Source organism: Python bivittatus, unplaced genomic scaffold, assembly GCF_059951505.1.
Source record: "Python bivittatus isolate LINGU-HERP-01145 unplaced genomic scaffold, Pbiv_v1 ctg000200_np1212, whole genome shotgun sequence".
Taxonomy (NCBI): Eukaryota; Metazoa; Chordata; class Lepidosauria; order Squamata; family Pythonidae; genus Python; species Python bivittatus.
In genome coordinates, this window is record NW_028277040.1 from 512060 (window position 1) to 525048 (window position 12989).

At 41.6% G+C, this 12989-nt stretch overlaps 1 protein-coding gene across 2 annotated transcripts in view; it reads right to left on the bottom strand.

The window, feature by feature from the left end:
- The window catches only part of RAMP1 (receptor activity modifying protein 1), a 61883-nt gene that overhangs the window by 31324 nt on the left and 17570 nt on the right, over positions 1-12989 (bottom strand). The gene's annotated exons all lie outside the window — the stretch shown is intronic.

Consider the following 12989-nt stretch of genomic DNA (forward strand, 5'->3'; position numbering starts at 1 on the left):
TAGTACAAACAGTTGTAAATACAAACGATTAAAAGCCAAACGCATTTCTAGAATCCTTCCCACCAGGAAACTAGTAGCCCTGGCCCTGGGGGGGTGGGGGGGAGAGGAGGCAGCATTCCAAGTGAGCAAGCTTCTAGTCCTTGCCTGCTTCCCTCCACCTCTCTTTGGGGATCATTCCCACAGGGCAGATTTAAGAATATTCAAAATACTGGGTATTTCAATTAAACCTAAATTCCAACTAAGTAATAGTACTTTGCCTTTAGGATTTCTTAAAAGTCACAATTGCAAGATATATTTGACCTTGTTGCAAAGGAAAGCAATGAGGTCAAGTATTGGGAAATTGTCCTCATAGTAAGAGCACAATCAATTACCCTTTATTGAATGTGCTCAAGCAAAGGCTAGGCATCACTTTGTCTGGGATGTGCTAATTTGGATTCATTCGCTGGGCGTGGGTGGGTGTTGGACCTGATGGCCCAAATTGTTCCCTCCATCTTTATGTTTGTTAAACATATTGTTTGTGAGAGTAGCCCTTTCCCAGCCTACATGCTGGATGGGTTCAGGCATATCCAAAACACAAGTTTCTCTACAGCAGAGACTTGGCTTGTAATCCAAAAGGAGATTTGCCCCGGCCCTTCCTTCTCCTAGAGAAAAAGGCTTTGCTTTTTGGGGACCGCATCCCAACTTCTGTGGAAAACGGAGCAAGGAGCTGTGTGCTAAGATGATATAAGGTATTATATGGTTTTGTTTTGTTTTTTTATTTATTGTGTGTTTATGCTGTACGCCGTCCAGAGTCATAGAGTTGGATGGCCTTGTAAGTCTTATAAACAAATAAATAAATAAAGGAAAGGTGAGCTACCAACATTCTCTTCCAGCCTCTGATTAAAAAGGGATTTTGCGGGGGGCAGGGGTATTTCTGAGTTCTAACAACTGAATTCAAAAGGGAATTTAATTAAAGGACAATATACAGTGGTACCTCTACTTACGAACTTAATCCGTTCTGTGACTCTGATCGCAAGTCGAGTTGGTCGGAGGTCGAGGTAAATTTTCCCATAAGGTTCAATGTAAATACGGTTAATCTGTTCCGCCCTCCGAATTTGGTTGCACCCTGAAGCAAATTTTCCCATAAGGTTCAATGTAATTACCGTTAAGCCGTTCTGGTGCCCGTGCGCCGCGCGTCAGGGGTGGCAAAGTGCCCGTGCGCTGCGCCTTGGGGGCAGAAAAGCGCCCGCACGCTGTGCAGCAGGGCAGAAAAGCGCCCGCGCGCCGTGCGTTGGGCACGGCAGGGCGGCAAAATGCCCGCGTGCCGTGCGTCAGGGCACGGCAGGGCGGCAAAATGCCCGCGCACTGCGCGGCGGGGCAGCAAAACGCCCATGCGCCGCGCGGCAAAACGCCCGTGCACCGTGTGTCGGGGTGGAAAAGCGCCCGCGCGCTGCGTGGCAGGGAGGCAAAATGCCTGCATGTCAGGGGTGGAAAAGTGCCCACGCACCGCGCGGCGGGGCAGCAAAACGCCCATGTACCGCGCGGCAAAACGCCCGTGCACCGTGTGTCGGGGTGGAAAAGCGCCCGCGCGCTGCGTGGCAAGGAGGCAAAATGCCTGCGCGTCAGGGGTGGCAAAGTGCCCGTGCGCTGCGCCTTGGGGGCAGAAAAGCGCCCGCACGCTGTGCAGCGGGGCAGAAAAGTGCCCATGCGCCGCGCGTCAGGGGCAGAAAAGCGCCCGCGGACCACGTGTCAGGGGTGGAAAAATGGCCATAGACCACGTGTCAGGACGGAAAAATGGCCGCGGACCACGTGTCAGGGTGGAAAAATGGCCATACCTCGAGGCGGAGTTCGCACATCGAGGTAAATTTTTGGGGCTGGAGCTGGTCGTATCTTGAAAATTTCATAAGTAGGGGCGTTCGTAAGTAGAGGTACCACTGTATTCTAGAGGAATAGGAAAAGGTTAGTCGAAATACGAAGATAAATTTTTATTTTGTCTTTGAGTGTTTAAATCTAATATTTTGTCTCTAGTATTTCTTGTCTTTATATAAGCTTAATGTGTAGTTGTGCTTTTGCAACCTGGAACTTCACAGCAGAGTCATCTTTATAGAGGGAACAGACCGGCATCATCTTGTGGTTTGCCACAGTTATATATTTTATATATACAGTGGTACCTCTACTTACAAACGCCCCTATTTACGAAATTTTCGAGATATGACCAGCTCCGGCCCCAAAAATTTACCTCGATGTACGAACTCTGCCTCGAGATACGGCCATTTTTCCACCCTGACACGTGGTCCGTGGCCATTTTTCCGCCCCTGACACGTGGTCTGCGGGCATTTTGCCACCCCGCTGTGGCCGTGACGTGCGGCGCACGGGCGCTTTTCTGCCCGACGCGTGGTGTGAGGGTGTTTTGCTGCCCCGTCATGTGGCGTGCGGGCGCTTTGCCACCCCTGACGCGTGGTGTGCAGGCGCCAGAACAGATTAACGGTAATTACATTGAACCTTATGGGAAAATTTGCTTCAGGGTGCGACCAAATTCGGAGGGCGGAACGGATTAACCGTATTTTCATTGAAACTTATGGGAAAATTTACCTTGACCTGCGACCAACTCGACTTGTGATCAGAGTCACGGAACGGATTAAGTTCGTAAGTAGAGATACCACTCTATATTTATATTTTTATCTCCTTTGCTACTGACAGTTTTTGCCAAAATGAGATTTTTATATTCTGCGTTTGTTTTTTTGGGGGTAAATGTAACTTTCTCCCCACGAGGAAGGGGGAGGAGAAGGGGCTGATTCTGTTAGTCACACACAACACTATAGGGTCAGAGGCACATTTTCTCCACATTTTTTCCCTTTCCACTGGCCAGAAAAGCAACATGGTTGAGACAGCCCTGTCTCTTACGCATCAGGCTGAGAGGGAGGATGCCAAGTGAAGTTCCCACTGGAAGACAGGCGATGGCAGCAGGAACTACCAAACCAAGGCAGGATGTGGAGCTAGAGAGAGAGTCTTCTGGAAAATAATGTTTTAGGCCTCCAGCCTTTCACTCCATGGACTCAGCCATATTACTACACACGTGCACAGGACTAATAAATGCAATATAAAAATACTTTTTCATTGGACATTTTGATACATTTATATTTCTACTGAGCACATAGAAATTGTTGACATTTGCAATGTTTATTCTCTTGAAGTAACCTAAAAACAAAAAGATATACCATAAATGTGTGCAATGGGACTTGGTTGTGCCTCGACAATGGAGGCATTGTGATTTTTATTCAGGTGAAGCGGCAGTGTGATTCTTCTTGACCAGGGGTAATGTACTGCCTCAAAATCTCAGGCAGCAGTTCCAGTGGCCAGAAGTTTTAACTGTAAGTCTGGCTACTCACACTGCTTGATGAGATCTTGAAGCAAAGCAATTCCTTCCTATTAAAAGTGGGATGGGGGGCTGCTTTGGAAAACAGCTTCAAAATCAAGGATTCTTGCCTAGTAAATAACTGAGAGTTGGCAGCTCTGCATCCAGCAGAGCCAGTGTCCTTTATCATGTAAACAAACTCACAGTAACAGAAAAACAAGGGAAATGCATTGGCTCCTCCATCAGCTACATATGAAATAGTTGAAGAAAATCCAGGAAGTTAATTTACATAGTAACTAAACAAATCATATGTAATCAGGAGGAAGACACATCAACAATAGCAATGTTCACTGAAATAACAATAGTGAAAACCACATTCAGGAGAAACACTCAGCACCAGTAGTTAGTAGAAAGTTGATAGACAATGACAAATAGAGTGGGTGATGCATATACTGGTGTGTGTTGTGAACAGAATGCATGTTTTGGTGGTTATATGTATGTGTCGGTTCTGGGGCAGGGGCATATGTCTATGTATATGGGGAAAGAGGGTTGGGACAGCACATATGCAACCTGTTTTGCACAAGCATGCTGATAAATAAGTAAATATACCCTGAAATTATGACCCAAAAGAGGCTTGATACCAAAACAGTTTTCTATCTATGCTATAAATTAATTGGAACTTGACTGTCAAAAGTTGTTAACATTTTAAAATGTGAAGCATGTATAAATCAATGTATTAGATCATTAAGGTATTTGGGATTGTCAAGCGTGTGTGTAGGGAACTTCTGCTATCCATTTGCTTATCTTCAGGGTAGACCAGGTCAGGAAAGAGGCAGCACAGGAAATGCCTTATTGATATAGGCCGTAACAGCAAATCTTGACAGCATTTCTCCTTCCCTCCTTATAGCAAAGAGAGGCCAGGTGAGACAGTCTTGAGTGTCCATCTCATGTGTTCCTGTTTTCCTGGGCTAAGTTCAGGTTTTCCTAAAAGCTGATGCATATTTTCTTCAAGGCAATCTCCACACTCCTCTACATCATTCCTCCTGCAGATGAGATGATGTTACTGGGTGTCCCAAATAAAGTACTTTTCTCCTTGTGTCTCTATTACAGCTCTCAATCATTGTCATGTCTCCCCCCAACCTCTTCCTTGTTGGAAAATCAAAGGGAGAATACAGCCATGCATGATTCCATCACCATTGCTTTATCCTATTCCTGGCTCAGATGAATTTACTTCTGTTAGTTCTGAAGAGAACTTGGCTGGACTCTTTCCTTCTCCTTCCCCACGGAGCCTGTGCTATGTCTTTCCTGTAGGAAGGATTCTAGAAACATCTTTGGTTTTTAATAATTGTAGCTGACAAGTGGAATCATATGATGGAAAGCTGAAAGTCTCAAACACTGTCTTCCAGAAGTGTTCTGGGTCTTTATATTCTGACACCGCCTCCTGTTTTGAGATAACGGCTTGGTAGTTCCTGCTGCCACCAGCTATCTTCCACAGGGTACATCACCTGATATTCACCCACTAACCCGTGTGTGTGTGAGAGACAGGGCTCTCAGTCTGCTGCCTTTCTTGCAACTTAAAGGTAAAAAAGGCAAAATAATTTCAATAGCACAATAAGCAAGCTGTCCTCTAAACAGGCCGTGTAGTCACAGAGTGTAGAGAGTAAGGAAGATGACCTTGATGGTGTTATGCAGAAGCTGCTGCCCAGCCAAAGGGACCACAGCATTTTTCAAGTCCAGAACAGCCAGAGAACATTAGGAAGCAACTCAGGCAAATGCCTCCCTAATTCACTGGAGTATAAAAAGGAGGAGGAGGTACATCACAATCTGACTTGCAAGATTCTCGTATTATAGCCAATTTCAATAAAAATAGTTTTAGCTTTCCTGTGGAGTTGATTTTCTGGTCTGGTTCATTTAGTGGGGCTGGCATAAGGCAAATAACTAGATGTTTCATTCCTTCCACCCTGTCCAATTTCAGGGAGGTAAACAAAATACATTTTTATTTAAAAAAAAAGATAAAAACAAATGCCCTTATAAATTTAAAATAATAAAGTGCAAGCATTCAGAGATGAAGAGGATAATCTCCAAAACTGTTCAGATTCAAGTAGGATAACTTAAACAGTGGGCAAAAGAAAATGCAGCATTGCAAGCAGACCACAAGTTGGTGTTTGTTTGTTACAAATGTCTCATTCTTTGCCCTGAAATCTTGTTTTAAAAAAAGGACTGTTAAATGTTTCAAATGAGCATTACAAATTACAAGGAAATTCTAAAGAATGGCTGATATCTTACTACATAGCCTGGCAGATGGATAAAAGGCTGTTACTCACTCCATTTTACAATTTATACAGGGAAATTACACTAGACTTGTATAACACAGAAAAATAATTTGAGAACCTAATGCAACTTCTCTAGCTAGTTTTTTAAGCTATTTCTACTTCTATTTCTTATTCCTGGGCTACACTAGCTTCTTGGAAATGTCAAGACTGAGGGTGGCGAATGATCATAGACCCATTCTATTCCCTCCCTTGGTTCACAGTTTCTCCCTCAGTTGTTTTTAAAACAACCCATGTTGGGAGGGCTGGGGCAATTGACTCTGTACACAGCTAAGAGTCATTCTTCATTTGAAATAATGTCTGCTGGGAGTGTCTGCAGCCTGCACAAGGAATGTGTGTGTACAGGCCAGCTGTGAATGTCAGACCTTCAATATGTTTATATTGGTTTTTACATCACTTTAGGAAAATTGTTCTTTTGCTAAAGATTTTTTAAAACATTCATTTAAAAATGATTTTATCAGAATGGCTGAATTGAGCATAAATACCAATAGATTTTTTTTGTTTCCAATATATACACATTTTAAGTTTAATATAGTAAATAGGACATTCTGAGCCAAGTGTATACAGCACAGTTTCTCAACCAGGCTTCTGTGGAACCCTAGGGTTCCACGAGAGGTCACTAGGGGTTCCCTGGGATTTATTTAAAAATTATTTCAAATTCATGTCAGGTTCAGCTGGCACTGCACGCCTAGGAACTTGCCCAGCCGCGCTTTAGTCAATTTCACCGCTTGAGCGCTAGCGCAGAAAGAGGAAATGCGAAACCGCAAGCTAATGAAAGGGCCCCCTGGCGCCACTTCACTAATCTGGAGCGGATGCGTTGTGTTAAGCCAGAGGGCCGCGGGCGCTATAGACAAAGGAGAGAGCCGCGGAATTGAGGAAGAGATCAGTGCGCGAGGGGATGCCCCCGGCTAGGCGCGCGACAGAAGCCCCAACGAAGGCAACAGAAGGCAACGACCATGCAACAATCAAAGAAACAAGAGAACTGGGCTGAACCTGCCATTCCAGTAGAAGCGGGGGATTACAGGGGGCAATCTGCAATCTAATTTGTAATATGTAACCTAGCAACGGGGCCCCGCAGGGGGATTGAGACAACTATAAAGGAGTAATGTAAATGTACCAAGCCAGTCCTGGCTTTGCTTGTGACTACTACGTTACGCATGAGTAAACCTCTTTTGTGAGCCACACGTGTCACGAGAGTTTCTCTGTCAAACGGGGCAAACCTTACAATTCAGGCAACACTGTTGTAGTGATGAGCAGAGACAAAAAAAATCTAGTTACAACTCTTTCTGAGCTCTTTGGTAATGTGCTGTAGGATTGTGTTTATTTTGTTGAACCCATTCTTTAATTTCTGACACAAAATAAGGGAGACCATTGATAACAGGTGAACGCTATATTGTAGGAAGGGAGGAATATATTGAAGGGAGGAATATATTGAAGGAAGGGGAGAGAGAAGTGCATTTTCCAAGAAATTAATGGACTCATCCAAAAAAATGTGATGTCAATCTCTCCTTCCTGCATCTTTTCCCCACGGTTTTCCTGTAGTTATTTTATCCTGTTATTTTAAATAAATTTCGTACATGTTTATTCAGTCATGTCTGAGGGTCCAATGTGGTAACTTTTGAAGAGGAGGTGTGAGAGAGAAGAGGAGGATTCTAGATCGGACAATACCAAGTTTAATGATGATAATGATAATGAAGAATTTAAATTTTCTCAGGCATTTCCCTGCACTGGTATATCAATGGACTCAAAAAAAGTCCATCTTTACAATAAAAGCTACTTATCAATGGGTTTTACATGAGCTGGTGATCCAAGTTGTCCTATTCCATTGTGCCTCATCTGTGGCAAACAACTTACAAATGCAGCAATGGCTCCAGCAAAATTAAAAAGACACTTAACTACAAATCACAACCCTATGACAAGTAAATGTTCTGATTATTTTAAATGGCTATTAGAATCACAGAAGAAACAGAGTAAAAAATAAAGAATAAAACAAACAGAATAAAAAAGCCCAAGAAGCAAATTATTTAGTAGCAGAACTTATTACACAGCAAAGTAAAAGTCACACTTTGGGTGACAGAGTAATCATGGCAGCATGTAAAATAATAGCGGGAAAAATGCTAGGACCAGATGCAGTACAAGAAATTGAAAAGGTTCCACTGTCAAACAGTACAATAAGTCAGCTTATTGATGACATGTCACATGATGCAAAAGAGGTTTTGTACAATAAACTGAAGAACAGCAGCTTTTCTATCCAAGTTGATGAGTCAACAGATTTCACCAATAAATGTCATGTTATAGCATTTGTAAGATTTGTAAATGATGGTGAAATTCAAGAAAACTTTTTCTGCTGAAAAGAATTACATGAAACATGCAAAGGCCAAGATGTATTTAAAGTTTTGGCTTCATATCTGGAAACAAAAAGTCTGTTTTGGAGGAACTGTGTTGGCATCTGTATTGATGGTGTTCCATCAATGGTTGGCTCCATGAGAGGCTTCATTTCTCTTGTAAGAAAAGAAAATCCTGATGTTGTCACAACACACTGCTTTGTTCACAGAGGGGGGTTGGTGTCAAAAACTCTTGGAGATGAAATGAAAAAAGTTCTGAATGATGCTACAAAAATGGTTAACTTTATTGAACAAAGACAAGTTCACTCAAGAATATTTTTAAAAATTGTGTGAAAACCTGGACAAAGAGTACATAAGTCTCCTGTTACACACAGAAATAGGGTGGCTCAGCAGAGGAAGGGTTCTCAACAGGGTGTTTGAGCTGAAGGGAGAATTGCAAGAGTACTTTCAAGAAAATAGTATTCTACATTTTGCTGAGTGTTTTGAAGATGGAGAATGGTTGTAGAAACTAGCATACTTAGTGGACATCTTTCATCACATGAACCAGCTGAACAAGTCTCTGCAAGGCACCGAAGAAAATGTTTTGACTTCAAGTGACAAGATTCTTGGATTTAAAAGAAAACTGAATCTTTGGAAAAATTATGTTGCAAAAGGAAATATTGAAATGTTTCCACTGCTGATTGGGCTTGAGAGTGAGGAAGGATACCAGAAAGTCTCAAATCTAATTGAAAACCACCTGGAAGTACTGCAGAACAAAAATGATCAGTACTTTCAACACAGATGTATGACTGGGTGAGGGATCCTTTCTCTGCATTTTCTGCTCAGCCTGAGAACTTCACTTTGAAGGAAGAGGAAGAACTTTGTGAGTCTGATTGTACACTCAAGATAAGATTCACTAATGGACAAGTTCTGGATTTCTGTGAAAGAAAAGTATCGTGCCATTCATAGGAAGGCATTGAAAATTTTGCTGCAGTTTTCAACTTCTTACATTTTTCTTATTTAACAAAGATCAAAAGTGAAGACAGAAATTGCCTTATTTCAGTTGAAGATGAAATCCATATGTGCTTATCTCAAGTTTGGTCCAGAATTATTTGTGCAGCAAAAAACAAGCACAGATTTCACATTAAAGAGGTAAATTTCATTCTTTATTTTTAGTTTAAGAGCACTGTTAATGCATATATATAGGCCTACACATGAAACAAATATAATTATTTTGTAACTTCTAGCCTATATTTGAGCCTGATTGAGTAGAGGTTCCCCAAGGCCTGGAAAATATTTCAAGGGTTCCTTCAGAATCAAAAGGTTGAGAAAGGCTGATATAGAGGGTTATAGTCTTGGTAATAAACTTGATCAAACTCAGTGGGACATACTTCCAGGTAAACATGGATTTTTGCTGTAAACATTCTTTGGAGACTTGGAACCTTATATAATATAGGGTCCAGCAATCCTTAATAAGGAAAGAAATTCCTTAAGACAAGTTGTTCCAATTTCTCAGAAAGCACACTCTTGAATACTAAATTTAACTGTATGTAACTGACACTTCCATTATTAAAAAAAGAAACTCTTCAGCACAATTTGTAGTAATTCAAGTCCACATCATAAAAGTATTTGTTAAACTGCATAAGAATTGCATGAATGGCTGCAGTCACCAATATTACTATTTTGTACCAGCATAATCAGATCTGATCAGAACCACAAGATTATTTTTGTAAAAACAGCACAGACCTACCACCTACATTAACAAATAATATTGGATGTTGCTGCAACAGTATTTGGGAGCTTTGGAGCTTTCTTATTCTACTATGTGTTAATTTAATTTTTCTTCTAGGTTTAGAGGAAAAATACAAAGTATGAATTTTAAAAGTTATATTTACTCAGATATTTTAATGTATATGTCTATTGACCTTTATTTAAAGAAGTAAAATTCAAAAAATCAATACAATATACAGATGAAAACAAATCTATAGATTTTCTTCAAAAAAGCAAATGTTAATAAACTCAGAGCAATAAACAAGAGAAGCTAGTGGGAAAAGAAGCTTAAGAAGGATGAGAGTTGAAAAAAGAAGATATAAAAAAACTTGCTAACACTTCCAAACAGACAAATAAAGAAGACAACAGAAGCAGCTAATATGGTGAAACAGAAAACTTAATAAAGAGCTGAGAACAAGGCCACATACAGGAAATGAAAAATATGTGGTGAAGAGAACACCACCTGAGGCTCAGGATTTTGAGCTTCATTTTGGAATTTTCAAAGCCTGTAGACAAGTGTTTCTCAACCTTGGCAACTTTAAGATATGTGGACTTCAACTCCCAGAATTCTGCAGCCAGCATGGGTTAAGTCAACATACTGTATATTTCTTTCAATTCTTAGTAGCAGTGAATCACTGAGTCCCATGGCTTTTCTCTGTGTTGTTGTAGAGACATACAGTGGTACCTCGGGATACGAACGCCTCTACTAACGAACTTTTCGGGTTACGACCAGCTCCGGCTGCAAAAGTTTACCTCAATGTGCGAACTCCACCTCGGGGTACGGCCATTTTTCCGCCCTGACACGTGGTCCGCGGCCATTTTTCCTCCCCTGACACGTGGTCCGTGGCCATTTTCCCACCGCATGGCGCGGCGCCCGGCCGTTCTCCTGCCGCACGGCGCTCGGCCGTTCTCCTGCCATGCGGCGCCCGGCCGTTCTCCTGCCGCGTTGCGCCGCGCCCGGCCTTTTTCCCGCCGCGCAGCGCGGCACCCGGCCGTTCTCCTGCCACGCCGCGCCGCACCCGGCCTTTTTCCCGCCGCACCGCGCCGCACCCGGCCGTTCTCCCGCCCCTGATGCATGGTCTGCGGATGCCAGAACGGATTAACGGTAATTACATTGAACCCTATGGGGAAATTTGCGTCGGGTTACAACCAACTCGGGATACACCCAGCCCAGAGTCACGGAACGGATTAAGTTCGTATCCCGAGGTACCACTGTAGTTGTATTCTCTTTCTCCTTCATGGATCCTGACTCTCAGATTTGGCAATAAATCTCAGCTCACTAAGCCTTTACCCCCATATTCATGATCTGGCTTCTTCACAGAAGTCTCACTGACACAGTATGGCTAGATTAGTTTCTATACAGGTAGTATGCAACTTATGACCATTCATTTAATGATCATTCAAAGTTATGACAGCACTGAAAAAAGTGATTTACTGCCAGTCCTCGCACTTATGACATTCGCAATGTCCCCACGGTCACGTGATCAAAATTTGGGTGCTTGGCAGCTGGCATGTATTTATCATGGTTGCAGCATCCCAGGGTCACATGTTCACCATTTGTGACCTTCCCAGGGGGCTTCTGACAAGAAGCAAAGTCAATGGGGGAGCAGGATTTGCTAAACAACCATGTGATTTGCTTAACGACCGTGGCAAAAAAGGTTGTACAATTGGGCATGACTCACTTAACGACTGCATCACTTAGCGATGAAGTCCCAATCCCAATTGTGGTTGTAAGTTGAGGACTACCTGTATGGTAGACAAAAATGAAGCCATATTTACACAGAAAGATAATGCAGTAAACAGCAATCAAGTGTTCAAGAGATGCTCCAGAGTGTAAATTCTAGGACATTTTCTCCCATCTTTCTGATTCAGTGGATAGTTTGCAGTTCTCTTCAGGGCTATTGAAGATAGATTGGTTATTTTAACATAAAGGTTTCCTTGACCTTGGGAGCTGCTGGCTTTTATCTCACCAGCTTCACTCCCAGCATCTCGTCTCCTATTCTGCCATGTCTTTTTTCCTTCCCTTGCTCAGAGCCAGCAAGGGCCTGAAAACTGTACCTGAGTTGGATTAGTGTAGAATATCTTCTACAATAATTGCTTCTGATTGTTGTCTCTCTCTGCTATAGAACTTCCTTTCTTTGAATAATAAATTCTCACTCTTCCTCATCATCTGAATTGTGGCCCCTTATTGCTCCAATCCTTTGATATTTTCTTCTTCATTCTGCAGTCAGAAAAAGGATTCACAATGCTCCTTAACCCCATGAATGTTGACATCTTGGAGAAGGGTGGGATATAGATGTGGTCATAAATGTAAATATTTTGTAAATACTGTATAATATTTAGTAATAAATTCAGAGCCTTCAGTGCAAGAGCAAAACTTTGAATATGTATTGCAAGCTTGATGGATGGCATACACATTTTAAAAATAGAAAAAATAAAAATAAAACCATTATTAAAAGTAATAATCAAGGATATCATGGGGCTGGTGTTAAAAAATTCAAGATGGCAACTATGTGCGTGATGAATGCCTCTTTTCAAAATCTTATCCTCATCTTCATGAGCAAACTTTCAAACTTAGAAATTAATGAAATATACATATATTTTATTTTCATTTGTTTAAATTTTAAACCTAAAATTTCTTAAAAGACTGTACAAATTATAGGTAGCCCCCAGTTTAAGAATGAGTATTGTTCACAAGGTCTGTTCTTAAGTCAAATTTGTATGTAAGCCAGAACAGTATTATTGTATAAGTAATATTGTGTAATGAACTCAAACCATTGTGTATTTAACTTGAATTTTGTTAGTCCTGCCTTAGGCAGGAAAGCTGGCTGGGCGACTTTGGGCCAGTCATTCTCTCTCAGCCCAACCCACCTCACAGAGTTGTTGTTGTGGGAAAAATAGGAGGCAGGAGAATTAGGTATGTTCGCCACTGTGAGTTATATATAAAAAAGGTAGAGAATGAATACACACACACACACACATACACACACACACACTCATTCATTCATTCATTCTGGGTATACAATAAATTGGAATATTTAATATTATGTGTACTGGCAATAACATCGCAAAGGATGTTACGTTCATTTTGGTTACTGTATTGTCCAGAACCTATTGAATAGGTGAGGATTATTACCTCTAGTAATAATTATCCTGTCTAGTGGATAAAAACATTTAAATTTGTGTTAGGCATATGAAAAAATATGTAACAAGGTAGATGAAAATACCTTA